The sequence below is a fragment of the Bos indicus x Bos taurus genome, chromosome 11, assembly GCF_003369695.1.
Source record: "Bos indicus x Bos taurus breed Angus x Brahman F1 hybrid chromosome 11, Bos_hybrid_MaternalHap_v2.0, whole genome shotgun sequence".
NCBI classification, from domain to species: Eukaryota; Metazoa; Chordata; class Mammalia; order Artiodactyla; family Bovidae; genus Bos; species Bos indicus x Bos taurus.
The window spans coordinates 34,667,797-34,680,903 of NC_040086.1; positions in this window are offsets into that span (position 1 = coordinate 34,667,797).

Here is a 13,107-nt window from a genome sequence, read left to right on the forward strand (position 1 = left end):
TCTCTTTGATTTCTTTCACCAGTGTTTTATAGTTTTCTATATATAGGTCTTTAATTTCTTTAGGTAGATATATTCCTAAGTATTTTATTCTTTTCGTTGCAATGGTGAATGGAATTGTTTCCTTAATTTCTCTTTCTATTTTCTCATTATTAGTGTATAGGAATGCAGGGATTTCTATGTGTTGATTTTATATCCTGCAACTTTACTATATTCATTGATTAGCTCTAGTAATTTTCTGTTGGAATCTTTAGGGTTTTCTATGTAGAGGATCATGTCATCTGCAAACAGTGAGAGTTTTACTTCTTTTCCAATTTGGATTCCTTTTATTTCTTTTTCTGCTCTGATTGCTGTGGCCAAAACTTCCAAAACTATGTTGAATAGTAATGGTGAAATGATAACTTTGTATGTGAAACAGCAAAAGAGACACAGATGTATAGAACAGTCTTTTGGACTCTATGGGAGAAGGAGAGGGTGGGATGATTTGGGAGAATGGCATTGAAACATGTATAATATCATATATGAAACAAATCGCCACTCCAGATTTGATGCATGATACTGGATGCTTGGGGCTGGTGCACTGAGACAACCCAGAGGGATGGTATGGGGAGGGAGGTGGGAGGGAGGTTCAGGATGGGAAACACATGTATACCTGTGGCAGATTCATGTTGATGTATGGCAAAACCAATACAATATTGTAAAGTAATTAACCTCCAATTAAAATAAATAAATTTATATTAAAAATTTAAAAAACTTTAAAAAAGAAAAGAGTTGATAAAATATACCAATTTTTAAAATTATAAAATGCAGTGTAGGACTTCCCTGGTGGTCCAGTGGTTAGGACTCCTTCCAGTGGAGGGGGTACACATTTGATCCCTGGTCAGGGAGCTAAGATCCCACATGCCTCATGGCCAAAAAAACCAAACCATAAAACAATATTATAACAAATTCATTAAAGACTTTAAAAATTGTTCACATGAAAAAAAAAAGTCTTAAACACACACACACAAAATGAGAATCAAGGAAGATAAATTCAAAGCAAATCCACACTTAGACACATTGTGGTGAAATTGCACAAAATTTAAAATTTTGAACACATACACACAATGGTATATAGCAATTAAAGAAAAGGAATGTTTACCTTAAAAATAATGAACAGATATACAACTGATATCTCAAAAAGAACAATAGAATCCTGAAGAAAAAGAAAGGAAGGAAGGGAGGGAGGGAAGGAGAGAGGGAGGAAGAAAGGAAGGAAAGAGAGAGAAAAAGAAAGCAAGAGAATAAAATAAAGATAATTAAATAAATTTTCTGTTAACCCATAATTCTATACCTATGAAATTTTGAGGACTCTGGGGATAAAAATTTAGACAGACAAATTTCCTGCTCTCAGAAGTTTCCTATAATATTGAATGTGTGTGGTTTATTTATTATTGCAAACTCTTCATCTCTCTCTGTTACAGAATTATATTGCAGTTCTTCCAGTATGAGTGATATATACTTCTCTACCCACAGGTTTCAGGCTTAGCCATGTGACTTGCTTTGGCCACTTATGTGATATAATTCAAGTAGAGACTTAAAATATTCTTGTGTGGTCTAGCTTGCTTCTTGTGCTCCTGTGATCACCATGAGAAATATAACCTCCAAATATATGCTGTCCCTTTAACCTGGGCCCAGCAATGATATTCACGAACAGACGTGAACCTAACCAGAAACACAGAGCTAAACCCATCCCACTTCACATTCTGAAGCAGTGATGTTTTGATTGCCTCACAGATTCGTACAGAAAATAAATATGCATTACTTTAAGCCATTGAAGATTTTTATTATGCAATATAATTGTAGCAATTGCTTCCAAAAACAGTGTTTCAAGAAGATAGGAAGGGAAATTGAACATAAAAAAAAAGGAATGATGATGATCAAATGTATGGTAACTATTTGAGTAAATTCAAGCAAGCCCAAACTTTACAAGACAACCATGATAATGACTAATTTATGTCATATGGGAACGGGGTACAACTGAAATTCAGTTTAGCCAGAACCACAGAGGCTGGTTTGAAAATTAATAGAAATAATGTCTTGGATATTACCAAGTTTAGTTTCAAATTGCTTTACTCCCAGCCGATCAGTTAATGACATAATGACGCACAGAAGAAGGAACCTGGATAGAGGTATATATGCATGGGCTCATCTTCATAGTGCATCCTTCATTATCCTAAAAGCCATAGGCAAAGCTTTGTTATTTATGCTGCCTGTGGGATGCAGGAAGCACAAGCTGGAATCAAGATTGCCGGGAGAAATATCAATAACCTCAGATATGCAGATGACACCACCTTTATGGCAGAAAGTGAAGAACTAAAGAGTCTCTTGATGAAAGTGAAAGAGGAGAATGAAAAAGTTGGCTTAAAGCTCAACATTCAGAAAACGAAGATCATGGCATCTGGTCCCATCACTTCATGGCACATAGATGGGGAAACAGTAGAAACAATGGCTGACTTTATTCTTCTGGGCTTCAAAATCACTGCAGATGGTGATTGCAGCCATGAAATTAAAAGACGCTTACTCCTTGGAAGGAAAGTTATGACCAACCTAGACAGCATATTAAAAAGCAGAGACATTACTTTGCCAACAAAGGTCTGTCTAGTCAAAGCTATGGTTTTTCCAGTGGTCATGTATGGATGTGAAAGTTGGACTCTAAAGAAAGCTGAGAATTGAAGAATTGATGCTTTTGAACTGTGGTGTTGGAGAAGACTCTTGAGAGTCCCTTGGACTGCAAGGAGATCCAACCAGTCCATCCTAAAGGAGATCAGTCCAGGGTGTTCCTTGGAAGGACTGATGTTGAAACTGAAACTCCAATACTTTAGCCACCTCATGCGAAGAGCTGACTCATTTGAAAAGACCCTGATGCTGTGAAAGATTTAGGGCAGGAGGAGAAGGGGACGACAGAGGATGAGATGGTTGGATGGCATCACCGACTCAATGTACATGGGTTTCAGTAGACTCTGGGAGTTGGTGATGGACAGGGAGGCCTGGTGTGCTGTGGTTCATGGGGTTGCAAAGATTTGGACATGACTGAGAGACTGAACTGAACTGAACTGCACTGACCTAGGATTTACCAAATCAGAAACTCCTGGAATCATGTCCTTGCAGCCTTTTATTTGAAGTAATGGAATGGGCACTTCTGAACTCAAGGATTTATATAATTAGAAGACATTTGTGTCTTTTTTTTTTTTTTTTACTGTGCCACAGTACACCACACTTTTTTTTTTTTAGTGTAATTTTTTTATTTTATTTTTTAACTTCACAATATTGTATTGGTTTTGCCACATATGAACATGAATCCGCCACAGGTATACATGTGTTCCCCATCCTGAACCCTCCTCCCTCCTCCCTCCCCATACCATCCCTCTGGGTCGTCCCAGTGCACCAGCCCCAAGCATCCAGTATCGTGCATTGAACCTGGACTGGCAACTCATTTCATATATGATATTATACATGTTTCATTGCCATTCTCCCAAATCATCCCACCCTCTCCCTCTCCCACAGAGTCCAAAAGACTGTTCTATACATCAGTGTCTCTCTTTCTGTCTCGTATACAGGGTTATTGTTACCATCTTTCTAAATTCCATATGTATGCGTTAGTATACTGTATTGGTGTTTTTCTTTCTGGCTTACTTCACTCTGTATTTTCTGCTGAATCATCTGGCTTAGACAAGGTTCGAGTAGGGCAGATCTAATCAGAGCCCAGTTCTAAATTAATCTGGACATTCCTGTGACATGAGAATTTAAACAATTGATAATTTGTAAAAAGTCTATATACTTGGATTTGTTCCTCTACTTTAATTTATGGTTTAAATCAGTTATATTTATTCCTTATCATCAATTTTACCCTTTTTCTAGTTTTATCCTGATTATATTTTCTTACCATGCCATGTTGATTTAGATGTCTTTCCAGACTGCTACTGAGGCCATTAGTATCTCCAAAGTTATAATTAATCTATATCTCTGCATTAATGCACCAACATTAAATTATAATTGTGTGCTACTCTTACTCCAAAGCAAGGCATTATTCTTCAGGACATTTTCTTACAAGGCAAGAACTTAAGAAATTGTGCTTCCTCCAACTCTAAATTCTGTGTTGGGCTAATGTAATTTTGGATTTCTGGTGGGTCAGTGGTAAAGAATCCACCTGCCAGTGCAGGAGATGCATGAAATTCAGGTTTGATCCCTGGGTCAGGAAGATCCCCTGGAAAAGGAAATGACAACCTATTCCAGTATTCGTGCCGGGAAAAATCCCATGGACAGAGGAGCCTGGCAGGCTACAGTCATAGGGGTCACAAAGAGTCAGACATGATTGAGCAAATGTGCACAGAGCCACCAATTTGAATTATTTGGTCCTACACTAGTGTGAATAGTAATACTAATGGTGTCAGTGTAGTTTAGAAAAGTATTTGATAGCTGAAGAATTAAAGCACTAATAACCATTTTTATTTAAGTATCTCATGATTTTAAACAGATTTTTCCAAGAGATGCTGATATCTTGTAGAGTTTCTTACAGCAACATTCCACCAAAAGCTAAATCTTCCTGAAAGACTAAACATGATTTTTGGTAATGTGCTGGCAAGATACTTCAATAGTTTTGAAGAACTCAGTGAACCTAAAATGTGGCAGTTTTCCTATCCTTCTGGGTTTTGAGGATCTTAACTACTGTTCTGTATAATAATGTGTATTCTTTCAAGTAATGGGGAAAAAGAGGTCAATGTAAGTTCACCATGTGAATTCAGAACATCAGTAATATATCCATGTATGAAAATCTTTGTTGTTGTATAATTGCTCAGTCACATCTGACTCTTTGCAATCCTAAGGACTATAGCCAGCCAGGCTCCTCTGTCCATGGGATTTTCCGGGCAAGTATACTGGAGTTGGTTGCCAGTGGAGTTCCTTCTCCAGTGAAAATCTTTAAAAAAAGAATTAATTGGTTCTATCTAGCTATAAAATATTCCATATCTGTTTCAAGAAAATTATGAACAGATACCAAAAATTCCAACTCATATTTCATTGCACATTGATTTATTTATCATACATTTATATTTCATATCATACATTTGCAGGAGGCCCTGGTTTGGTTCCTGGGTCAGAAAGATCTGCTGGAGAAGGGATAAGCTACCTACTCCAGTACTCTTGGACTAACCTTGTGGCTCAACTGGTAAAGAATCCACCTGTAATGTGGGAGACTTGAGTTCGATCCCTGGGTTGGGAAGATCACCTGGAGAAGGGAAAGGCTACTTACTCCAGTATTGTAGCCTGGAGAATTCCATGGACTGTATAGTCCATGGGGTCCCAAAGAGTTGTACACAACTGAGCGACTTTCACTTTCACTTTTCATACATTTGTACCTGTATATAAAGTAGTCAAATTTATTAAATGCTTTAAGTAGATATTCTTGCATAAGGATTTATGTATTTTTCTTAGAATACATGACAATATGTTTTCTTCTTATTTTAGCAATGTTTCCTCCTCAAAAAAGAATAAAGCTATACTTGTACAGATTTTTTTAAGATTATGTTTCTTTTCTTTAAATAGCCTTTATTCATTATCATTTTCTAGCTTGCAGTGCTGCAGATGAGAAATTTAATGTTGTTTTGGATTCTTGTTTCTTTTAAAATACTGTATTTTCAGTAAGCTCTTTAAACATAGAGATTTTAATATCAAATTGTTTTTCAGGTTCAGTTTAGTTCAGTCGCTCAGGTGTGTCCAATTCTTTGTGACCCCATAGACTGCAGCACACCAGGCTTCCCTGTCCATTACCAACTTCTGGAGCTTGCTCAAACTTATGTCCATTGAGTCAGTGATGCCATCCAACCATCTCATCCTCTGCTGTCCCCTTCTCCTCCTGCCTTCAATCTTTCCCAGCATCAGGGTCTTTTCCAATGAGTCAGTTCTTCACATCAGGTGGCCAAAGTATTGGAGTTTCAGCTTCAACATCAGTCCTTCCAATGGATATTCAGGACTGATTTCCTTAGGATGCACTGGTTTGATCTTCTTGCAGAGAATAAATTAGGAAAATAATAAGTTTAATAAGTAAATAAATATTTTTAGGAAAATAATAAATACCAAAATTTCAAATTGTGTTTCCTCTATCTTTCTGTTCTTTCTCAGGTTGTGATTTTTATTATCTAAATAACTAATTTCCTTGATTCCCCTTACAAATCTTCATTTGTATTTTTATGTTTTCCTTTTCTGAATACTATGAAAAAAAAACAACTTTTTTTCTTTTTGATGTTATAATTGTGGTTCTTAGTAGTGGTTTGTTCTTAGTTTGTTTTTGGTTATGGTTCTCTTTTTCACCCTCTCTCCATCCCTTTCTCTTTTTCCCTATTTATCATATGTTTACACTTGAAAATTGTTTTAAATCTACAAATTACTTTTTGTGTTCTAATTGTATAACTTTGATGTTTCAATTAATTTTTGTTAAAAATTTTGTCTTATGCTTTTATTGTGTTAGCTTCATTGGTGTCACCTGATCCAGTTGTTTATCTTGATCTTTGGCCTTTCATGGTTCAAGTTTCCTAGAAAGACTGTGTGTGTGTGTGTGTGTGTGTGTGTGTGTGTGTGTGTGTGTGTATGTCTGTATTTCTGTGTGTTTACGTATGTATATCATCCACTTTGAATGCTATTCCTTCAGCATGTATATAGATCAGGCTCTTCAGTGTAGTATCTTGGGATCTAAAGTGGAGGATATCATTATGATTTTGTTATTATGTTTTGTTATTGCCTTAAGTCTATTTTTACAGTTATTTATACGTTAATTTTGTTGACCCATTACCTTTTGCTAAAATGTCAGGGATAGACTATCTGTTCTTAGTTTTTGTCTTTATATATACAGGGAGGCTTCCCAGGTGGTTCAGTAGGTAAAGAATCTGCCTGCCAATCCCCTGGAATAGGAAATGACAACCCACTTCAGTATTCTTGCCTGGAACATTTCATGAACAAAGGAGCCTGGCAAGCTACAGTCCATGGGGTCACAGAGTCAGACATGACTGAACACAGCACAGGGCATACACAGGTAAAGGCATTCTCATTCAAAACCAATGTATTGGGACCAGTTCAGTTCACATGAGCAGTTCACATGCAGATCTAACTGAGTTAGCAAATCAGGCATGTTCTCCATGGTATTCCCACAGCAAACCAACTGGTGGAGACCTCTAGGCAGATACAAGGTCCACTAATTGCTGAACTCTGAATTCCATAGTTTATGTCAAAAAGGACAAGCAAGGATTTTCTTCTGCTGATGGCCCTCTGCCTCTCATTCTGGATCCCCTAAGATAAAATCTCACAGAAGAAAAGTAGAAGAAAATGATGCTCTGTTGCCCTGCCTGATCTGAAAAGATATTACATAGCTTTAGTTATGACCATTTGGAACATACCATCTGCTGAACTGTGACAATTGGTCCAGCTTGGATACTGAAATCTGAATCTCTATAAATTTTGGATAATGGCAAGGACAGAGAGAGAAAAGAAGCATAATCAGAAGACATATGCTACAGAAATAAATGATGGAGGGCCAGGACTGTATTAGAAATTATTCCAAAGAATGTATACTTTTTCTTGATGGATTTCATTTTTTAAAAATTGTACCAAGTTCAAAAAAAAAAATTGTACCAAGTTCCAATTCTTTTTGTTATACCACAGGGGACATAGTTTGTTGTTGTTGTTTTTTTTTAATTTCACTTTTTTTTATTATCCTACTATAGGAAATGAAAAGTTCAAAAGAATCTCACTGATGGTGAAATAAAATAATAGAGAAATGAATGGTCAACCTTTTGTACCTAGTCTTCTATTCCTTCAGCTGTTAACACAAATAAAATGAAATATAAAATATTTAATAAGTGTTAATTACATATTTACACCGTCATAACTCGGCCTCTTTGTGCATATTATGTAACTTATTATAGGAAAATTTATATGAATAAATTGTGCAAAATGACTCCTTTGCTGGTAGAGAACTTCTAGCCTTCAGTCCAAAACACATCAAATCTTATATGAGGCTTTAGACTACTATTTGAAAACATAAATGTAAAAATGTAAGAAACATAAACTTCTAGATTTTGAAATTCAGTATCAAGATAAATACAGACATCTTTCTAAGAGCTATTGTTGTGTAATAAAATTCACATGGGCTTTGGATTTGGAGAGTCTTGGGCTGACTTCCCTTTACTGTTTACATAAAGACCGGTTGCATATATGTTTAGAATACAGATTCCCAGTCTTGAGGTCAGCCACATGTATTTTGACTCATTTGATCTAGTATGGGATACAAATGGCCCATGGAGGAATGACAATTTACTTTATTATTTGAGCTGGGTCATTTTTGAAAGTGAAAAGAGAAGTATTAACATATAAGACCAGGAAAATCTGACCATATGGTCACACATAGAAGCTACAACTGAAAAGCCTTGCCTTACTAATTTCAAGATCTTAGGTTAGATTTTATGAGAATGTGAATACCTGACTTAAGGGCTTTATGAAAGCAAATTGAGAGACTAAATTGAAGAACATTACTGATAAAAACAAAGTAGCATTTGGAGCATTTCTTCTTCCTTCTCTCCTTCTTGTAATGAAACAAGCAGAAGGAATTAGTGAATGCCACCCATGTGCCTACACATAGCAAGTCTGCATCCAGATGCTTCTCCTCTTCCTGTTGTATTCAGAGCACTCACCTAATCTAGACTTGCTGTTTCTCCGGAAAGTTTTAAAACTTTGAATTTTCACATCCTTACTGTGACTCAGAAGATATGGTTTGGCCTAAACAGAAATGGTGAGAATACCCTAGCTTTTTGCCCTCTGGTCCAAAGGAACCCTTTCTATGCCCTCATCATCACCAAGTCTTGCGCGACAGCAAAATCCTTTCAAGAGAGGTTCATATATGGTCCCAGATGGAAGGACAGATTCAGTGCCCCCCTTTCTATCTCATCTTTCCCTTGGTATCCACGTATAGGCTATCTCACCACGGCTTTGTTCAAATAAAGAAAAAAAGAAAAACATTCATAAAAGTTCAAGTAGGTAGAGATCCACAATTCAAGCATACCATTTGCTCAGGGTCTACATGCAATTATTCAAATCTGCCCAACTAAAATTACAGTTATATTCCTTTATTTCAGACTTCTGGCTTTATTTTAAGGTCAGGGAACTCTTTGATTAGCTAATGAAAGATACTGGTGTATTTTAAAAAGTTAAAGAACAATCCATATGACTATATTATTATAAGAAGGGCCTGAGTTATTTGCCAACCCTTATCAATTTCTGCCCAACAAGTCCATCCTAAAGGACACCAGTTTTCTGAATATTTGTTGGAAGGACTGATGCTGAAACTGAAACTCCAATACTTTGACCACCTGATGCAAAGAACTGACTCATTTGAAAAGACCCTGATGCTGGGAAAGATTGAAGGCGGGAGGGGAAGGGGATGACAGAGGATGAGATGGTTGGATGGCATCAACAACTCAATGGACATGAGTTTGAGTAAATTCCGGGAGTTGGCGATGGACAGGGAGGCCTGGTGTGCTGCAGTCCATGGGGTCACAAAGAGTTGGACGTGACTGAGTGGCTGAACTTACTGACTGAATGTTAGCCTTGTTCTATCATAATCACTGATGAGCTTGACCACAGGCTAAGCCCTGTCGTGACTAGGCATAAGGTGAGGACTAGGGTTTGTGATGCTGCACTAAGCTTGTGAGGACTAGTGGGCTTGGGGTGGCTGCAGTGACCTCAAGCACTGAGTCCCCCAGTGTCATCCTAATTCTCAGCCTTCAGTCTTGGGTTACTCTTCAAGCTATTCCATTCCTGGTGACTCAGCCTTTAGCTCAATTTCAATTCTTGAAAGACTCTGCCCTTAAAGCCAAAATGTCACTGCCTGCCACAAATGCTAAGCGATTCTCATTCTAGAACCACCTGTTTGTCTACTTAAAGCACTGGATACATTTCTTTGAATATCATAGCTCTTGTGACCCACAGCCAAATTATGTTCAATCACTGGATGCTGTATTTCAGAGAAAAGATTTATTTCTTGTAGGGAGAATCTCTGCTTCACTGTGGCTATTGCACTACCCTCAAGCCTTTCACCCCACCACAACAGGTCCATTCCTCCTTCTCATCAGCAACAGAGCTAAGAGTAAAACAAGTCTTTTTTAAGCTATCAGCTTTCTATGACACATTTCTCTTTCACCTTTACTCTTTTCATTAATTTGTAACTTAAAGAATTAATGAATGAATGAATGAATGATTTCCTTGGATCTTTTTACCTGAGAAAGAAGTTTATACCTGATTCTTTGTCCATGAAACCCACTGTGACCTGGGTAATGCTGATAATCTATTGTTAAGAACATGAATTGTACTATCATATCCAGAATAACTATGATTTTGGTAAATACATCCAAATGGGGACAGGAAAGGCAGATCAACAGTGAAGCCAGTTGTGCTCAGTCATGTCCGACTTTGCTATCCCATGGACTCTAGACCACCAGACTCCTCCGTCCATGGAATTTTTCAGACAAGAATAGTGGAGTGGGTTGTCATTTCCTCCTCCAGGGGATCTTCCAGACTCAGGGACAGAACTCATGTCTTCTGTGCCTCCTGCATGGTAGGTGGATTCTTTACCCACTGAGCCATCAGGGAAACTCAAAAGTGAAGCCAAACCCTTGATCAAAGACTAATATTCAAACTTAACTCCTTTTTAAGTTGCTTCAGTCTAAATGATGGCTTCCCATGGTGTTGTTTGATGAAAACCAAATGAATTGTGCTTTGTGCAAGTAAATAAGTTTGTGGTCTAAAATATGCCATGTTGGCCATACTAGTAGTCTCTCCTTAGGACTAAGATAGGGAATGGATGTGACCTTGGGAGTAAAATGCCTTATTTAATTTGTCAGTAAGTCTAATAATATGCCTTTTGTCAGGTTACTTAATAATATGCCATCTGACACAAGCCCAGATAATTCAAAATATAGTTGCCCCTTGAATAACACAGGGTTAGGGATACCTACTCTCACCAAGTCAAAAATCCACCTATTATATACAGTAAGCTCCCCTTATCTGTGATTCCCCTGTATTTGCCACACTACACTCTTGGATTCAACCAATTGCAGATTGTCTAGTACTGTAACATTCACTATTGAAAAAAATCTCACTGTTGAAAAAAGTAGATAGACTTACACAGTTCAAGTCTGTGTTGTTCAAGGGTCAACAGTAGATAAATGGCTCCATCCAAAGAAGAAAAAACTGAGCAGAAAAGTCTTGAATAATGTTATATAAGGATATATTTATATATAATATATAAAGTTATTTATATAATAAATATAGACCGTGGCTAGAGTAGAGAATTATAATGCAAATCTTAGGTCACTATGACATTCCTTTTGTCATTACATGATTTGCCTAATCCTAAATTCCCAAAATTAGAACACATAAAATTCTATGTGAAGAGAGCTCCTCCTAACTAAAATACAAAAATAAATAAATTAATTTAAGTATCAGTAAAAAAAAAAAGGAGAAAATTAACTGAAAAGATAAGCTTGTGTGTATGCATTATTTATTTATTTGTTGTCAAGTTGGCTGATTCATTCCTCTCAAGTCAAAGGGTTGAGTAGTCAGATTGGATATGTACTAAATTACTCAACTGATTTTATCTAAGGAGTTTATGACTTTTATTTTGTGAGGTGTTAAATATTGCTTTTTATTGCATATTTAATAATCAAAATAAGAAGTAAGGATTGCTGTATGTTTACCATTGCTAACAACAAATCATAATGATGATTTTAAGTTTGTGTAATCCAAGAACTTGTCCGTTCAGGTATCTTTATATACATAATATGATTTATAATCAGAAAAATTAGGGGACTACAAAAAAGGGAGGATGAGAGTAGAAACTCACTCTCAACAAAATACAGAATGGCAGATATTTCTATTTGAAGCCTCCCTAGTATAGTTAGGGCTTCCCTGGTAGCTCAGCTCATAAAGAATCCACCTACAATGCAGGAGACTCCAGTTCAATTCCTGGGTTGGGAGATCTACTGGAAAAGGGAACGGCTACCTACTCCAGTATTCTGGCTTGGAGAATTCCATGGACTATATAGTCCATGGGGTCACAAAGAGTCAGACACGACTAAGCAACTTTCACTTTCCACTTTCTGGTATAGTTAAAGATATGGATTAGAAATATATTTTGACGAACTGTTTCTTCAGCTGAATCTGGCTTTGTTTGAAGTGAAGATCTTCTTTTTTCTCATTTAAAGGCGCTCCTGTTTTATTATCATATTTCCCTCCTGAATACATCACTCTTTCATCATGTGACAAATATAGATGGTATATATTCAATTAAATTCATTACCTATTTGCTGAGTACCTTCTGTGTTCAACTATTTGTGCTGGGTTTCATTTCTACTTTCAAGAGACTGTAACAATAGAAAAAATATTTGAAAATGATTTAAAAAAATACAAAATGGAATAGGAGAGAAATAATAAAGTTTGATGAGGATTTTGTGGAAGAGTGCATCATCACCTAAGAGGAGAGGACTGGAGAAATTTTTATGAATAGTGAGATATTTAATATAGGTATATGCAGAGTACATCATGAGAAATGCTGGACTGGAAGAAACACAAGCTGGAATCAAGATTGCCGGGAGAAATATCAATAACCTCAGATATGCAGATGACACCACCCTTATGGCAGAAAGTGAAGAGGAACTAAAAAGCCTCTTGATGAAAGTGAAAGTGGAGAGTGAAAAAGTTGGCTTAAAGCTCAACATTCAGAAAACGAAGATCATGGCATCCAGTCCCATCACTTCATGGGAAATAGATGGGGAAACAGTGGAAACAGTGTCAGACTTTATTTTTGGGGGCTCCAAAATCACTACAGATGGTGACTGCAGCCATGAGATTAAAAGACGCTTACTCCTTGGAAGAAAAGTTATGACCAACCTAGATAACATATTGAAAAGCAGAGACATTACTTTGCCAACAAAGGTTCATCCAGTCAAGGCTATGGTTTTTCCTGTGGTCATGTATGGATGTGAGAGTTGGACTGTGAAGAAGGCTGAGTGCCGAAGAATTGATGCT